The following is a 15,933-nucleotide window of genomic DNA, read 5'->3' as shown; positions in this document are numbered from 1 at the left end:
ACCGATAGATTCAATTTTGTAAGAGAATCTCCTCTTACAATTAGCTTAACCTACTCTGGCTACAATGCTAATTAAGCAGAGGGAACTAACGTACGAATGAATGTGGCGAGACGTAAAGTGCTTTACAATAGTTTTATTCAAAAGGAGAAGAAGATAGTAGCACAGGAGATTTTTCAAATTTAGAAATAGATGGGTGCATGCCTTCAGCTTTTGAGGGTAAGTATCGTACGGATGTTACTCCGATTCATAATGAATTGTGTGAGTTACTCTTTGTGTATGAAGAAAGGGAGGAAGTTCTTGATGGTGTTGAGCCTTGCAATGCTCACATTGATGTTGAAAACGATGCATTCGCTCCAAGCCTTAGATGAATGTTGTAATTCTCTTAATGATTCTTCAGACTTTTTCAATTATAAATACCTAGTGATATCCTAAAGCCAATTTAATAAAAGACGGAATTGTATCCCAATGAACTTTCAGCATATAGTAATATGATCATCGACGGTAACCATAAAAATGTATTTACTTGTACTGAACTAAATAACAAATTCACCGAGAACCCAGTCTGCCATAACTAACGATTGCACCCACCGATAACATCCTCATACAGCGTCACATATCTTCGGACACTAGCGGCACTAAAATCCCTATGTCGAGGAAAAATAATAAAATTAAGTACCTTCGCTATACGGAGAAGCATAGAAGCATGGATATGATTCTTCCTGTCCTAGTATACTGAACCAATGACCTTTGTGCCCACGGACCAAAGGGTTCAATATGTCGTTGACGTACACTGGTTGCCATGGTTACCGTGGTGACGCAAAATTGCCTACGCTAATTCAACATAGACCCAATCCCGAAAACGAATCCAAATTAAAAAACAAATCTTATTTATTGTATTTATAATTTATTTGTTTATTTTCATTTATTTATTTCTTATTTATACTGTATCAAAATCGGGTCTCACACTTGCACTCGTGTGTGTATATACTAGGAAACGAAACGTTATTACACATTAACTTCTTTTCTACATAAAATACATACTTCATGATTCTCAAAATTAACTTCCTGGCGTTTTGTTCAATACGGTATGATTTTTACCCATGCCCAATATTATACCATTGTATGGCACAAAATAGTATCGCTGAAAAGTACCTTGTTGGGAGAAATGGAGGGATATGCATGATGTATCGACATCTGCCATTTAAATTTTTGTGTCTCCTTTGCTTGTTCGATAGAGCATGATCTCGTTCAATTTTCTTATTTAAAACAAGTAACTTACTCATAAATGACTTGAAATCATTTGTAGCGTCTACCAGCGATAAACATGTACAAACCAAGTGCGACGGGAAATTAATATGACATAGATAGAGGTGTGGTTCTGAAGGAACCGCTATGCCCAGTCTCTCGTCGAACAAAGGCGGCAATTAAACACTGGCCAGCTCTCTCAGTACACGGTCCCAGCAGCGAGCTAATTGCGGAGACAGCGATCGGGCGAGTCTTTCTTCAGAGAGCGGGAGGAATTTATTTCCGCCCCCGTCCTCCACCCTTTTCCCTCTCTTATACACGCGCGTTCTCCTTCCAGTCCGATTTCTCCAGCCATTCGCTCAAACCATTTGAGAGCTCTTGTTTTCTACCATCGCAAACTTCCACAAGATCAATATTCCAGTTTATTTTTGGATAAAATTGAAGTCTACTTCTTTTACTCCCAGTACTTGAGCATTATAACGGATGACTAGCTATCAGCGTTCAATAGTAAACTGGAAGTGTATTGTTGATATTTTGCCTTCATTACTGTACGTATTACTGTAAGTAAATCTACGGGAAAGATAGGTATCGCAATTGACCTGACAGACAGGTTGACATAAAATGGAACTACAGTATGTTTCAAAGATTTCTTAGCCGAGGTAAACTCACTCCTAGTAAGGAGCTGAATTCCCATTTCAATAGAGGCTCCAAATCCCTGAAGGAACTAGTACCAGGTTCATTCATCAATACTTTAAACCACAGTGGAGAGAAAAGGATTTTCGTAACATTAGCGATCGAATTTTTTTACAGAGAAGGATATAGACCTAACAATATTACTTTCGCATTTAATTTTCTTTCACCAGCGATTTAATGCCACTCTAACTCTTTAAAGGTAATCGACGACTCTGAGATGGCGAAAAGATAGTGTAGGTAAGAAAGTGGCCATACTCTTAATTGAAATGTACTAGAGAAGTATCAGCATTGGAAAGAATGAAAGCCATCTTTGGAATTTGGTTCGAGTCCCCTCTTTCCCGAATGCAAGTTTTCCCGTGCATGAACTACGATGCTAAGCCAACTGGCTCGATGAAACTCGTATAAATAAACTCCGATAGACTGTAAATGTGCTGCATGATTTAACAGCAGATTTAGAAGGATAGATTAGAGACTTGGAGCAATCAACGAATAGAAGCTGACGGAAAAGAAAATTAGAGGGAGAATTTTTTTTTGCTAGTTGCTTTACGTCGCACCGACACAGATAGGTCTTATGGCGACGATGGGACAGGGAAGGGCTAGGAGTAGGAAGAAAGCGGCCGTGGCCTTAATTAAGGTACAGCCCCAGCATTTGCCTGGTGTGAAAATGGGAAACCACGGAAAACCATCTTCAGGGCTGCCGACAGTGGGGTTCGAACCTACTATCTCCCGAATACTGGATACTGACCGCACTTAAACGACTTCAGCTATCGAGCTCGGTAGAGGGAGAATTAAAATTTCATTACTTATTATTTGAATCTTGTTACACCAAGCAAGTTGGGAACACTACACAAGTCATGGAGCTATAAGTTGTATTCTGTAGGTTGTGAATTTGAACTCCATCATCGACTACCCTAAAATTAGTTTACTGTCTTTTGGGTGGTTAGGCCGTGTGCATTTGCAGAGTTTCGCCCAGACGGGCCTTTTAGTCTCATCAGCGGGATTGGCACGCCCATCCAGGACTCTGCTTAGCAGTGGCAGACCAACTATCTATCTATCCATTAATGCTTTCATTCCCCAACCTGAAGGGGTGGGGCGGGCCACCCAGAGGGTTACGCCCTCTCTCTGGCTAGGAGAGGTGACGGGAAAGTGTAGAAGTGTGGGATAAAGGAGATGGGTAAATGGAGATAAAGGGAATGGGGATGTGAAGAAATGGCTTCTGGACTAAAGAGTACAGTAGAGATGATTTTTTATTGAAAGAGATGCAATGTCGTATACATTCAAACACAGAGATGAGTGAAGAGTTAGACGAAGGTTCTAGGGTGAAGATGGGAAGCTAGAATGTGGTAGAAAGAGGAGAAGTTAACTAGGGAAGTGAGGAGAAGGTGGAGGAGGTCAAGGTAAGGTGGTGGTTGGGGGAAGTAGTTTGGCGGGAGTGGGACTGTAGTAGATCGTAGACATAAACTGGGTGAATGAGGAGGAGGGACAGGCCTCGGACGACTGCGGGGTGGAGGAGGACGGTGTAAGGGTTATGGAGGAGAATAAGAGGGTTCGACCCGATGATGGCGACCGTAGAGGCAGTTTCCTTGAGCGATGAGGCGCTGGATGTCGTCGGGAGTCTGAAGTTGGAGGAGCACAATGAACGTTGGACCGTCGGCATTGTACATGCAAGAAGCTCGTCGAACAGGGAGGCCTGCCTGGCGAAGATATTGAACAATGGCTGCAGGTGCTCTGCTTGGATCCACACCGCGCATCACACAGATGTAGGTGGAAGAATGTTCAGGTGGCGGTGAACGTACCACGTTCGTAGGAGGAACGGTGAAAGGTCCCTCGGCGGAGGTCTTAATAGATATAGGCTGGTGATCAGGGGATCAGGGGCGGAGGGGTGGGAGAGAGGATAAGATTATCAATAGGGGAAAAGGATGGGACGTAGTGGTCTTAGTAATAGGAAGGATGAGAGAGGAGTGAGCAGAAATAATGATTGTGGTGGTAGTAGGGGTAGTGGGGACAGGTATGCTAAGAGCAATATTGAGGGATGGGTAAGCAGATACAGTGAAGGTGAGGGTAGTAGTTGTGGGGCAGGATGATGGAGGGGGTTGGGGTGAGAAATACTGAGGAGGCGAACTTGCAGCAGGCGTAACAGGGTTTCAACATCTAAGATCTGGGCGATGACGTGTGAAGGTGTAGATGTCACTCGGTGAAGACGGCGATGAAGAAACACTCCATTAGTCTGGACATGGTTGCAGGCATCCAAAGTGTGGAAAGAGAGAAGCACCTGTGGTGCGAGATCGGAGCCGTCGTAAAGTGTGGTGACACCAGAGACACCGTGTGTGCGAAGGGCAGTGTAAATGTCCTCGTCCGAGATCACTGGGCTAACGTCATTTATTACAAAAGTGAACATGGCTGGAGTAGGCCGGCCACCAACTTGGTGCCAGCCGATTTGCTTATTAGCTCTGCGAGGTGCGAAGTTACAGGCGTGGCGTCACCCCGGCCGATCAAATATTGATGTGACAATGTGTGATGCAGACCAACTGCGTGGTCACGCCGTGTTAGCAAATAGGGTTTCCTAACCCGCTAATGAGAAGTGAATTCTCCGTTTACAAAATGTGTACTCCTCATGGAGTTACAATTTCAAAAATGGCTTTCGCGGCCGCTGACCTTACGCTCACGGGAATAGAACCAGCTTTTGGGTGGTTAGGCCATGTGCATTTGCAGAGTTTCGCCCAGGCATGCCATTTGGGCTCATCAACTGCATGGGCACGCCCCTACAAGACTCTGCTTAGCAGTGGCAGACCAACTGCGTGGTCCCACCGTTTTAGCAAATAGAGATTGCTAACCTGCTAAAGGAGAAGTGAATTTTCCGTTTACAAAATATGTACTCCCCATGGAGTTACAAGTTCAGAAATGGCACTTTGGAGGGGAGTGCCAATCCAGCTGATGAGCACAAATGACACGTCTGGGCGAAACTCTGCAAATGCACACGGCCTAACCACCCAAAAGCTGTTTCTATTCCCATGATCGTAAGATCTGCGGACGTGAAAGCCATTTTGAAATTAGTTTATTGTGGTTTCCCATTTTCCCCACCAGATAAATGCCTTGACTGAGCGTTAATGGAGGAATTGCCTGCTACCTCTTCAGTATTAAAAATCATTTTCTTTTCTAACGCCGCCGATCGTTCATATGTGTTAACCTGACGTTAAACTAACAACAATCTTGACGTCTCATCACCGGTACTGACGTTTAGAGCAACTTCTGAACATCTGGAAGGAAAACAGTGACTCAGCTACGCTCCATGACCACCACAGCACACGGAGAAACGTTCACCTGATTTACATTTGCGTCTGCGAGTATGGTCGTTGTTGTTGTTGTCCGCTCTATAATGGGTTTCGGACATTAAGCTACAGTGCGTGCAGCGCGTTTGAAGTAAGTCTGGTCGTGTTTCGGGGAGAACTTTACTGGTGCGTTCAAATTCGTTAAACTCATCGGGAAGAAAGTGGCCTATAATCCAGCCACCAACCTTCCATTATTCTTGTATTTGAAGTAAAGATAAGACTGTGGAATAACATTATGGAGTCTGTATGTAGGAAATTTGGCGTGAGATTTGTAGATCCTGAATAATGTTACTGTTTTCAAGTCCCAATAACTACTTTGACGATTTTCGCAAGTAGTGGAATTTTGTCACACAGGAGTTCTTTTGCGTGTAAGTAAATCTACCCACACGGGGCTGACGTATTAGAGCACCTTCGAACACCACCCGACTGAGCCAAGTTCGAACCTGTCAACTTGAGCTCAGAAAGCCAGCGCCTTCTACATCCTAATGGGAAGGTAGGAGATAGAGATCTACGTTTAGATGGCATTCATTTGAACCTCGTTGGTACACATAAGTTACGGGGTTTCTTTATCAGAGGTACAGGGAGGTATATCGAGTGGAACGGTGTGGACTTGGGAGCGTTGATGGCAGATTAGGAAGCAGGAAGTCTAGGAAGCAGGAAGTCAAGTAAAGGATGACATAAAGTAGTTTTGATTTGTAGAAGTATTGTACGCAAATGAGTATAATCAAGTAATTTAGTAGATATATATTTCTTGATATTGTGATAGGAATTGAATAAAGGCTAAGAAGTGATATCATGGATGCAGAAATTTTCTCACGGAACTGGAGTGCTTATCGTAGAGACAGGTTAGAAACTGTGGGAGGGGGAATATTCATACGGATAAAAGAAGAGTTTGTAAGCTACGAAAAAGTGAAGAATGAAAGATATGAAATCTAGGTGTGAGAATTATCTCTGAAGATAATAGGCAACTAGAAGTTTATGGAGTGTTCAGACCTGGCAAGTCTGGCGCTGGCGCTGATGCGGAATTATTTGATACGGTAATCAGCATTGTGGGGAACGACACAGAAATTAACGTTATTGTAGTGGGTTATCTGAATTTATCAAATGTTAAATGGGTAGGGAAAAAAAACGACAGAAAGTGTAAAAGAAACAGATGGTGAATAAGGTCATATGGGAAGGGCAGCTGAATCAGGAAATGACGGAATCAAATAGAGGGAAAATTATTCTAGACATGGCGCTGATAAAACCAGATGAGCTCTGTAGAGTAACTGATGTGATTTATGTTAAAAGTGATCATGAGTCCCTTTCCTTCGTAGTTAAAAATAAATGTGATAGAAAGGAAGTTTGTAGGAATAGGACCATAATACAGTACCAGATGGTTGATGATGATGATGCTTGTTGTTTAAAGGGGCCTAATATCGAAGGTCATCTGCCCTCTTTCATAAGAGAGACGTGGAGAAATTTTAAGACAAGGCAATTATGATCAATGTAAAATTGTCTATAAAAAATAAACAGCTCATGGGATGTGTTTGATGCTAATGTTAAGAAGTGTGAAAACAGGTATGTACCTTTAAATGTGGTAACGAATGGTAAGGACACATTATACTATAATAGGTATAAGAGGAGATTAAGAAGTAGGTGCAGACTTTAAATGTGTAGAGTTACTAGTGGTTGTGGGTAAGGATAGATTGCTGGATACTACTAGCAAATGAATTTAGGAAATATATCCAGCTGTGGGTAACATGACGGCAAACATAATTGATAGACTTATGAAATTGTGGGAGCAAAGGAAGGGTATGTATCGATACTTTAACGCAGAAACAGGTTCCAGGAAGGACACTCCAGGGATCATTAATGTACAAGGGGACTCTATATGGGAGAACATGTAGAATGCAGAAGAAATCAGTCAGCAGTACGTAGCGACATTTGGATATAAGGATATTGTCCAGACAGACGAGTCACCTAATACAGGCATCTGAAATTTATCTATGATAATGAAGACATCTTAAAAAAGTCACAAAAGTTGAAAGCTAGAAAGGCAGCTGAGTTTGAAAAGATTTCTTGTGATATACTAAAGGCAATGGGTTGGGTTATAGTGCCATATCTGTAATTATTATATGATTGCTGTTTGCGAGAGAGAATGATTGAAAATGAATGGTGAGTTACAATTTTAGCCGGAGTATGCTAGGGAAAGGGTGATGAAAGTAAAGTGGTCTATAACAGGCCAGTCAGCTAGAAATGTGTTGATTGCATGGATTGGGAAAGCAATGTGATTTACATTAGAGACGTTCGCAAAATTAGTAACTGGTCGGATGGAAGTCAATTCGGTTACAGGTTACAGCTGAAGCTCAACTTATAGGATTCCAGCAAGATATAGCAAATATTTTGGACTGAGGAGGTGAAATACACTGTATCGCTATTAACCTATCCAAGACTCTTGAGAGGATAGACCTTGGGAGATTACTGTCGAATATGAGGGTTTTAGGACTATACAACATTTGGTTGAATTGGTGGCTACATTTCTAGAAAATAGAATTCATTGGTGTCGAATAGATGAAGTGTAATCTGCTCCAGTAATAATGAATTTGAGGTTACAGCTAGCCACGCGTTAAACCTAACTGAGGACATTTTTGAAGACCGTGTTATTAGTACGGAGTGTCTTCATCCCGGTCCCCAAATTTAACTGTTTGTGACTTTTATTTGTGGGGGAGCTTAAAGAGTAAAGTGAATGCAAGAAATCATCACATGTTGGACGAACCGAAAGAGCAAATCCGGAGAGAAATAGTCTCAATTACAGAAAGACGAACTAATGCGTGTGAATTGGAGTTTCCTGGTTAGCTTAGTTAGTCCTGATGAAAATAACCATTTGGACAGTCAGCGTCAGTCCGTTCGTCAAAAAATGGTTTTAGAATATCATCCTTGTATATTTGTGCATTAATTGTGCCGTATAATTATGTATCCATTCACTGCTCACAATACTCCGAAACGTTCGTCATGTAGAGGAATTAGTATATGCGATGGGGGTATTTTGTTCTCCAATATCTGTCATTCTGCGTCGAAACATACCCGTGTAAATAGAACCATTGTTCGCCAGAGAATAATATTAAGCTTGGATAAGTTATTTCATCATGGACGTTTCGCAACATCCAATTAAAAAACGTACCCGCTTATCTAGATTACGTGGGTGCAGTTCGTGTACTACAGTTATCTCGTATGGTTTTCAATTTTAACATTTTAGTTGCCCACCATGCTGAGCTCTTCGAAACCACAACTTCTTGATTAAGACGTCTTAGGGATTTTGTAGGCGTATGTTATAACCTTTCTGCGATTTAATTTACTTTTCCTCGTTAAGTATACGCTGTTTAACGCTTCGCTTCTTATGGAACCAGTTCATCTCAATTTGTTTTCGAGTTTCGTATGGCCTGGCTATGAGGAAGGCGTACACCTGGAAATTGTGTTACAAATAGCCTAACGACTTCCTTGCAAGATTCTGTTTTCACGTAATTATCGCACATAAATACACTTTCCTGTACCGTGTACTCATGTGGAAGCATTATGAGAATTATACCCCGACGTAACACTTCACAACTTGAGAACATTTGGAGCGACACATCAACACTTAATACACGTTCTAAGCAGGGACCTGAACTGCGAGGTTCGCTGCGCTGTGTAACGGGAGGTGATGAGTCTAAGGGAGGCAGATAAGTTGGGCGTGCCTACCGGCCAACCGATAAGAGAAACTCACTGTATTTAGGTTTTGTAGAATTGATATGTCTTACTTTAATTTTTCACTTTTATAACGTTACTATTGAAAGTGGTCAAGTGTAGGAAGGTGCCGTGAGCGTAAATAAATAGGAAAATAAATAAATAATAAATAAATAAATCTAGAAATACCTAAATAAATAAGGGATGATTTCGGTTTTCATTCTGTCACAATGAGGGAAAGATAGTAAATTCCCCTTACCGTACGATTCACTCTGAAAACCGTATTCTGGAGATAGACAGAGAATCAATAACAAACATTTAAGTACCTGAGTGTTTAAACTGATTAAGAGTTTTAAGCTGTGTGGCTGAGTCTTGGCACAACCTAACGGCATTTACACCGAAAAAACTAAAAAACCCATAGCTATTACAACGTATTTCTGAACAGCATTGTCACATGGACTCGGCCCTACTCCTTCAGAACATGTAAATGTTATTATATAGTATATTACACTAATTTATTATTATTTTATTATGATTATTATTATTATTTAATGGCGTTCTGGCTTCGGAAATTAAATTAATGTAGTGCGAAGGCTGATCAACAAACACTGAGACTGATTTCTTCCTGCAGCCTCCGTGATAATTTCCGATCTGGAACAAATATTTGTAAAGAACGTGTTTTTATGTACAATGTCCGCAGGCGGCAGCCCTCTCGTGTCGGTGTGTTGATAGGAATAACCTATTGTGTAGACGCTACGTGCATTTCGCATATCAGACAATGGAGGTGACGGGAGAGCAGCAGTAGAGCGCAATCAAATTCTGTTTTCGTTTAAACCATACAGCCACTGGAACTTACGAAAAGCTGAAACAAGCGTACGGTGAAGATGGTCTACCTCGTGCAACAGTGTTTAGGTGGTTCAAGGACTTCAATGAAGGCCGACTTGTCTGTTTTAAGCAAGGTGGGCCTGGTGTTTCGGCTCTGCTGTGACTGAAGTCAACATCAACACAGCTGCTGTGATTATGAGGAACGGTGGATAATATTACGTAACCTCAGTGAAGTGTTGAGAATTTCATATGGCAGTGTCTTTACGAGTTTGCTTTCTCCACATGACCCGGGTTCGTGCCCGTTGGGTGCCACGTCTTTTGACTCCCGAACAAAAGGCTGTGTGAATGGAGACAAGGTGCTCCGTCTCTTTGGTGACGTAGAAGATGCGTTTTTGAAATCGATTATCACCAGTGATGAATAATGGCTGCATCATTATGATCCTGAAGGAAAACTAGCCACCGCAGTGTGAGAATCGCCAGGTTCTCCAACAGCAAAAAAGGCAAAAGTTGTTCTATCTGCAAGGAAGGTGATGATGACCACATATTTTGACTGTAATGGAATGATTTACCAGCATGCAGTTCCCCCTCACACTACTGTTTCAGCAGCATACTACATGTCAGTATTGGCTACACTGAGGAACCACACTGCAAAGAAACGACCAGTAATTTCTCTGACTGCGTGGCGACTTCATCATGACAATACACAGCCTCACATCGCAAATCAAGTAATGCAATTTCTGGCTCCATTCAACATTACATGTTTACCGCATCCACCTTATAGCCCTGATCTTGCACCCTGTGATATTTTTTCCATTACTAAAGGCAAAGCTTGTGGGCATTCGATTGAGAACTGTGAAGCAGTGCTCATGAAAAGTGAGGCGAATTTCAAGGGCCTGACAAGAATGGTCTGCAGCATGTGTTCATGGACTGGCAGAGACCCTGTAAAAAGTGCATCGAAGTAGGAGGGTAATACTTTTGAAAAGATCATGTAAACATTGAAATGGAGTAATAAACAACTGTGAAAAGAATCAGTATCAGCCTTTGTTGATCAGCCTTCGTAGATGCATAGAATCCATGCAGAGATTCCAGTTCTTTGTGCATTAAGCATGCTTTGAAATTTATACCGGCATTCATTTCACCTACTGAGCTTGGGATCAGTGGTTGGTTATCACGCTGATCTTATCCGTTTCGGAGAAATATCAATTTATTTTCTTGTAACTGATCAGTAAGTAAGGAATATTTTACTTAATAAGTGCAGCTTTCAATAGTTTCCATTTTTTCAACTATTGCATTATGCTTCCCTAGCCTACTACTAGACTGCCTTAAGATGTAGCCATAATAACGTTAGTAGTCAATGATTGAATGTTTTTAAATTAGTATGTATAACTTCGTCTTATTGGAGGTCTGACCAATTGTCATGGGGTCATGATACTATTTTTCATAATGCATACAGCATTCTTATTAATATATCAAATCCATTAGCTCTCTCTTAAAAAATCAATTGCGGAAAATAAGTCGTGTATGAAAAGTGTCCATATTATGAGTGTCAGTACCCAATAAATCATATTCACTAAAAGTCAGTTTCAAAGCTTCAGGAGATTACTTAAAAACCAAGAACCCTTGACAGAATTTTGGGATGTTCACCTTCTCAAAAGGGACCAGGAATTGAACTGAAATAATGACCAGCACTCTCCTAAATAGGTATTTATTTATAACTGTTAAGTGGAGTGTTGTGGGAGACTATGAAGATGTCAGAAAATGTCTTATTGATCCTCCTTGTGGCGCACAGGACCCTGGACGGGATTTATTTCTATCCTAGAAACATAGTCCAACTCATGTCTAGGGATCTCGTATATGTGGATCTCCTAAGAATCGTGCATTGTCATCAGGATGTCAGTCTATGTTGAACTAACAGTGAAGTATTTCCAGGTGTAAGGGGAAGTTAACGTTCTCGCGATAAATGGATTTCCCTTGAATGGACGTAATGCCTTTCCGTGAAAATATCTCTAAACTTTTCTTCCCCGAATTATATGTCATTTTTTAATATCATGAAGACGTTTAGATGGCTACAATTAGGAGATGATAAAAAAATACGAATTCACTTCACCAAATTTATCTCCTGTATATGTCCAGTACGATGTGCTCAGTTCCTGACTAGACTCACTGGAAAGGCACTCTGCGCTGGAGAGGGACAATTTTCTTTCCTAGATCTGCATTATAATCAAGGATAGATCCCAATCCAAATTTCCGAAAGTTCCCATGAGTTCAGAACAAAAAATTAGCAGGTATTCTTTTGGGTTATTGTCGTATGAAAGTGGTATTTCACTCTTCGTCCTGTGAGAAAACTCGACGAATATCAAGTCTATTAATCTGGGCCGTGAATACATGGTTTAAGTCACGTAGCAAGATCTTGCGTTCAGCGCATAATGGATTAGAACCCCACTGCTGACAGTGCTGAAGATAATTTCGCGAAGTTTCTCATTTTCTCACATGGAAAACGCTGGGAATTACCTTAATTAAGGTTATGGTTGCTTTATAAAATGTCCTTGCCTTTTCCTAACATTCTTCGTTAGAACACCTGTCTTTGTCGATGCGACGTAAGAAAAATAGCGTAAGAAAACATCAGATATCAATACTAAAAGTATATTCCCTTAACCATCAACCTATAGAAGTAGATTATATGCTGTTATGAATTCAAGCGTTGTGTAATTTATTGGACATTCAAATAAGTAGGATAATAATCGAGGCATTATTTTATGGTATAAGTTTAGATCAGAATTTGTTACGCTGCCTAAACTAGTGCTAGTAAAGAAAATTGCTTAAAAGTTACACTCACTGTTTAGTGAATACAGGTAACGAAAAATTATGATTATTTTGGTAAAACTATCCTGTTGAAGGCAATCATCCGGATGAGAACCCACTTACATCATGCAAGAATGTAGCCATATCATAAACAGTATTCACGTACGGTATTTCATGCAGTCATGAGTTCACAGCTATCAAGGGACGTATGTGTGCCTGCGAATTATTTCATATACCGTGAAGCATCCCATCAACATATAAATGCTTGGTGAATGGATTCAAAATTTCTCTGCCACATTCTACTTCCCTCAGCATGAAGTTACCGGAACATGTACTCGTCGAATGTTCAACCTATTTTACCATCCTCTGTGGTCGAAGACTAAAGAGAGGAATTTTGATTTTCAGCTCTTAAATGATAATCATTTTACTGATAGCGACTTCTTGTCGTTGGACAACATTTCCAACATGCTGAATTTATTGGTTGCTCCAGCTACTCTGGTCTTCACAAATGTTATCTTTAAAATAAATTGGTTTAGAATTTAGAATTCGGGATGGGTCTTTACGTAAAAATCTCTCCTGAACATGGGAAAACATAAACGCAATTGACTTTCGGTGGGTACTTCAGAATTTCTTGCTAGCTCTTTGCCAGAAATACAGTAATTATAAAATTATATCGTGCTAGTTGTAGGACTGACTCAAAATACGATCCACCTTATTGCGATTGGTATGTGGATTGTTATCCATGTTTCACACACATGTAGATTAAGTGAAATTAATAAGAACATCTTCGCTAAAACAACTTCTTTATGAAAGATATACTCTACCCTACACCCATATCTATATATATATAAAGTAGCTTGTCCTGACTGACTGACTGATTCATCATCGCCGAGCCAAAACTACTGGACATAAAGAAATGAAATTTTGGGGACACATTCATATTACGATGTAGGTGCTCGCTAAGAGAGGACTTTTGGATATTCCATCGCTAAGGGGGTGAAAAGTGGGGTGAAATTTAAAAATGAGTGAATATATATCTCAAAACTTTAAAAGTTTACGAATGTAAAAATTGGTATTTAGAATCTTCTTTAAATATTAGGAAATACGTATTTTTTTGTTTTCAGAAAATCCCAATAGGAGGGATGAAAAAGGGTGAAAAAGTGGTTGAATGCCTTTAATCAGGATACCGGTACTCATATCTCGGAAACTGAAGGTATTGCAGACCTGAAAATTGGTAGTTTTGATCTCTTTTAAAAATAAAGAAACACGTATTTTTTTGTTTTTGGAAAATCCAATTAATGGGAGTGTGAAAAGGGGGGTGAATTTTTAAAATCAGTGTATCTATATCTCAAAACTTTCAAAGTTTACAGATGTAAAAATAGGTATTTAGAATCTTCATTAAAAAATAAAGAAACACGTATTTTTTTTGTTTTCGGAAAATTCCAATAGGAAAGGTGGAAAGGGGTGATAATGGGTTGAATGCGTTTAATGAGGATACTTATATCTCAGAAACTGAATATATTACGGACTTGAAAATGGGTGTTTCGGATCTCCTTTAAAAATAAAGAAACACGTATTTTTTGTTTTTGGAAAATCGAATTAATGGGGGGGCGTGGAAAGAGTGTAAATTTTTAAAATGAGTGTGTCCACATCTCAAAACTTTTAAAATTTATAGATGTAAAAATTGGTATTTAGAATCTCCTTTAAAAATAAATAAACATGTATTTTTTTTTTTGTTTTCGGAAATTCCCAATAGGAAGGGTGGAAAAGGGTGAATATATGTTGAAAGCCTTTAATGAGGCTACTTTTATTTCAGAACCTGAAGATATTACAGACCTGAAAATTGGTATTTAGGATCTACTTTAAAAATAAAGAAACAGGTATTTTTTCGTTTTTGGAAAATCCAAATGTGGGGGTGGAAAGGGGTGTGAATTTTTAAAATGAGTGTATCTACATCATAAAACTTGAAAAGTTTACAGATGTAAAAATTGGTATTTAAAACGTCCTTTAAAAATAAAGAAACATATATTTTTTGTTTTCGGAAAATCTCAAAATTGGTATTTGGATCTCCTTTAGAAACAAAAAAATGTGAATAATGGGTGGAATGCCGTTATTTTAATTAAGCTACTGATATCTCAAAAATGAAGATGTTACAGACGTGAAATTTGGTATTTGGATTCTGTTTTAAAGTAAAGAAACACGTATTATCCAAAAAATCCAATGAAGGGCGGGGGGGGGGGGGTGGTGTGTGAAATAATTGAAAAATTAATTGATTTAATTGTATGAGAATACTTACGTCTAATAGAAACTAAAGTTATTACAGACGTGAAAATTGGTATTTGGATCTCCTTTAGAAACTTAAAAACGCGGTTTTTTGGTGGGGGAATCATCTTGGGGGGCGGGATTGAAAAGGAGTTGAATTCCTTTCACGAGGTCACACAAATCCAAAACTGAGGAAGTTAGAGTCGTGATAATTGGTTTTTAGAAGATCATTTACTATTAAAGAAACAAGGTTTTTGCCGGAAAATTCAATTGGGGGGGGGAGTGTGAAAGGAAGTGAAAAAAGTGAATTATTTTTATGGGGATACTTATATATCAAAACTGAAGGTAATAGACGTGAACATTGGTGTTTGGAATCTCCTTTAAACATCAAGAAACATGCCTTTCTGTTATTTTTTGTGAGGGGGGGGGGGCGTAAATAAACTTAACGGCGGTGGGGTGTAAAATGAGGTGAGAATAGTTGATTTTACTGTTCATAATGTACTTATAAGGAGCCTCCGTTGCTCAGGTGGCAGCGCGCCTGCCTCTCACAGCTGGGTTATGTAGTTCAAATTCCGGTCACTCCATGAGACATTCGTGCTGGACAAAACGGAGGCGGGACAGGGTTTTCTCCGAATACTCCAGTTTTCTCTGTCATGATTCATTCCAGCAACACTGTCCAATATAATTTCATTTCATTTGTCACTCATTATCCATTGCCGCAGAGGAGTGCGATAGGCTCCGGCAGCCGGTACAATTCCTATTTCCGCCGCCAGATGGGGGCTTTATTCACTCCAATCCTGACCCTGTCGAATGACTGGAAACAGGCTCTAGATTTCCGATGTACTTATTCTGATCATAAACCGATCAGTTTTGATCTTTCCTGGGTTCGTTTTCAAGAGCCATCTTTTTCTTCGAAGAACGTTCTTAGATTACAGTACATTCTCCTGGCATATAAATAAAAATTGAAACACCTTTGAAATAAACGATAGGAATGAGATTGACCGTCCAATTGTTCACCTCTATAATAAGGTCAACAATGCACGGAATATGTCATTCTTATCACCAGAAATCC

This window comes from Anabrus simplex, chromosome 2 (assembly GCF_040414725.1).
Source record: "Anabrus simplex isolate iqAnaSimp1 chromosome 2, ASM4041472v1, whole genome shotgun sequence".
Lineage (NCBI taxonomy): Eukaryota > Metazoa > Arthropoda > Insecta > Orthoptera > Tettigoniidae > Anabrus > Anabrus simplex.
Note: the sequence above shows the minus strand (reverse complement) of the source record.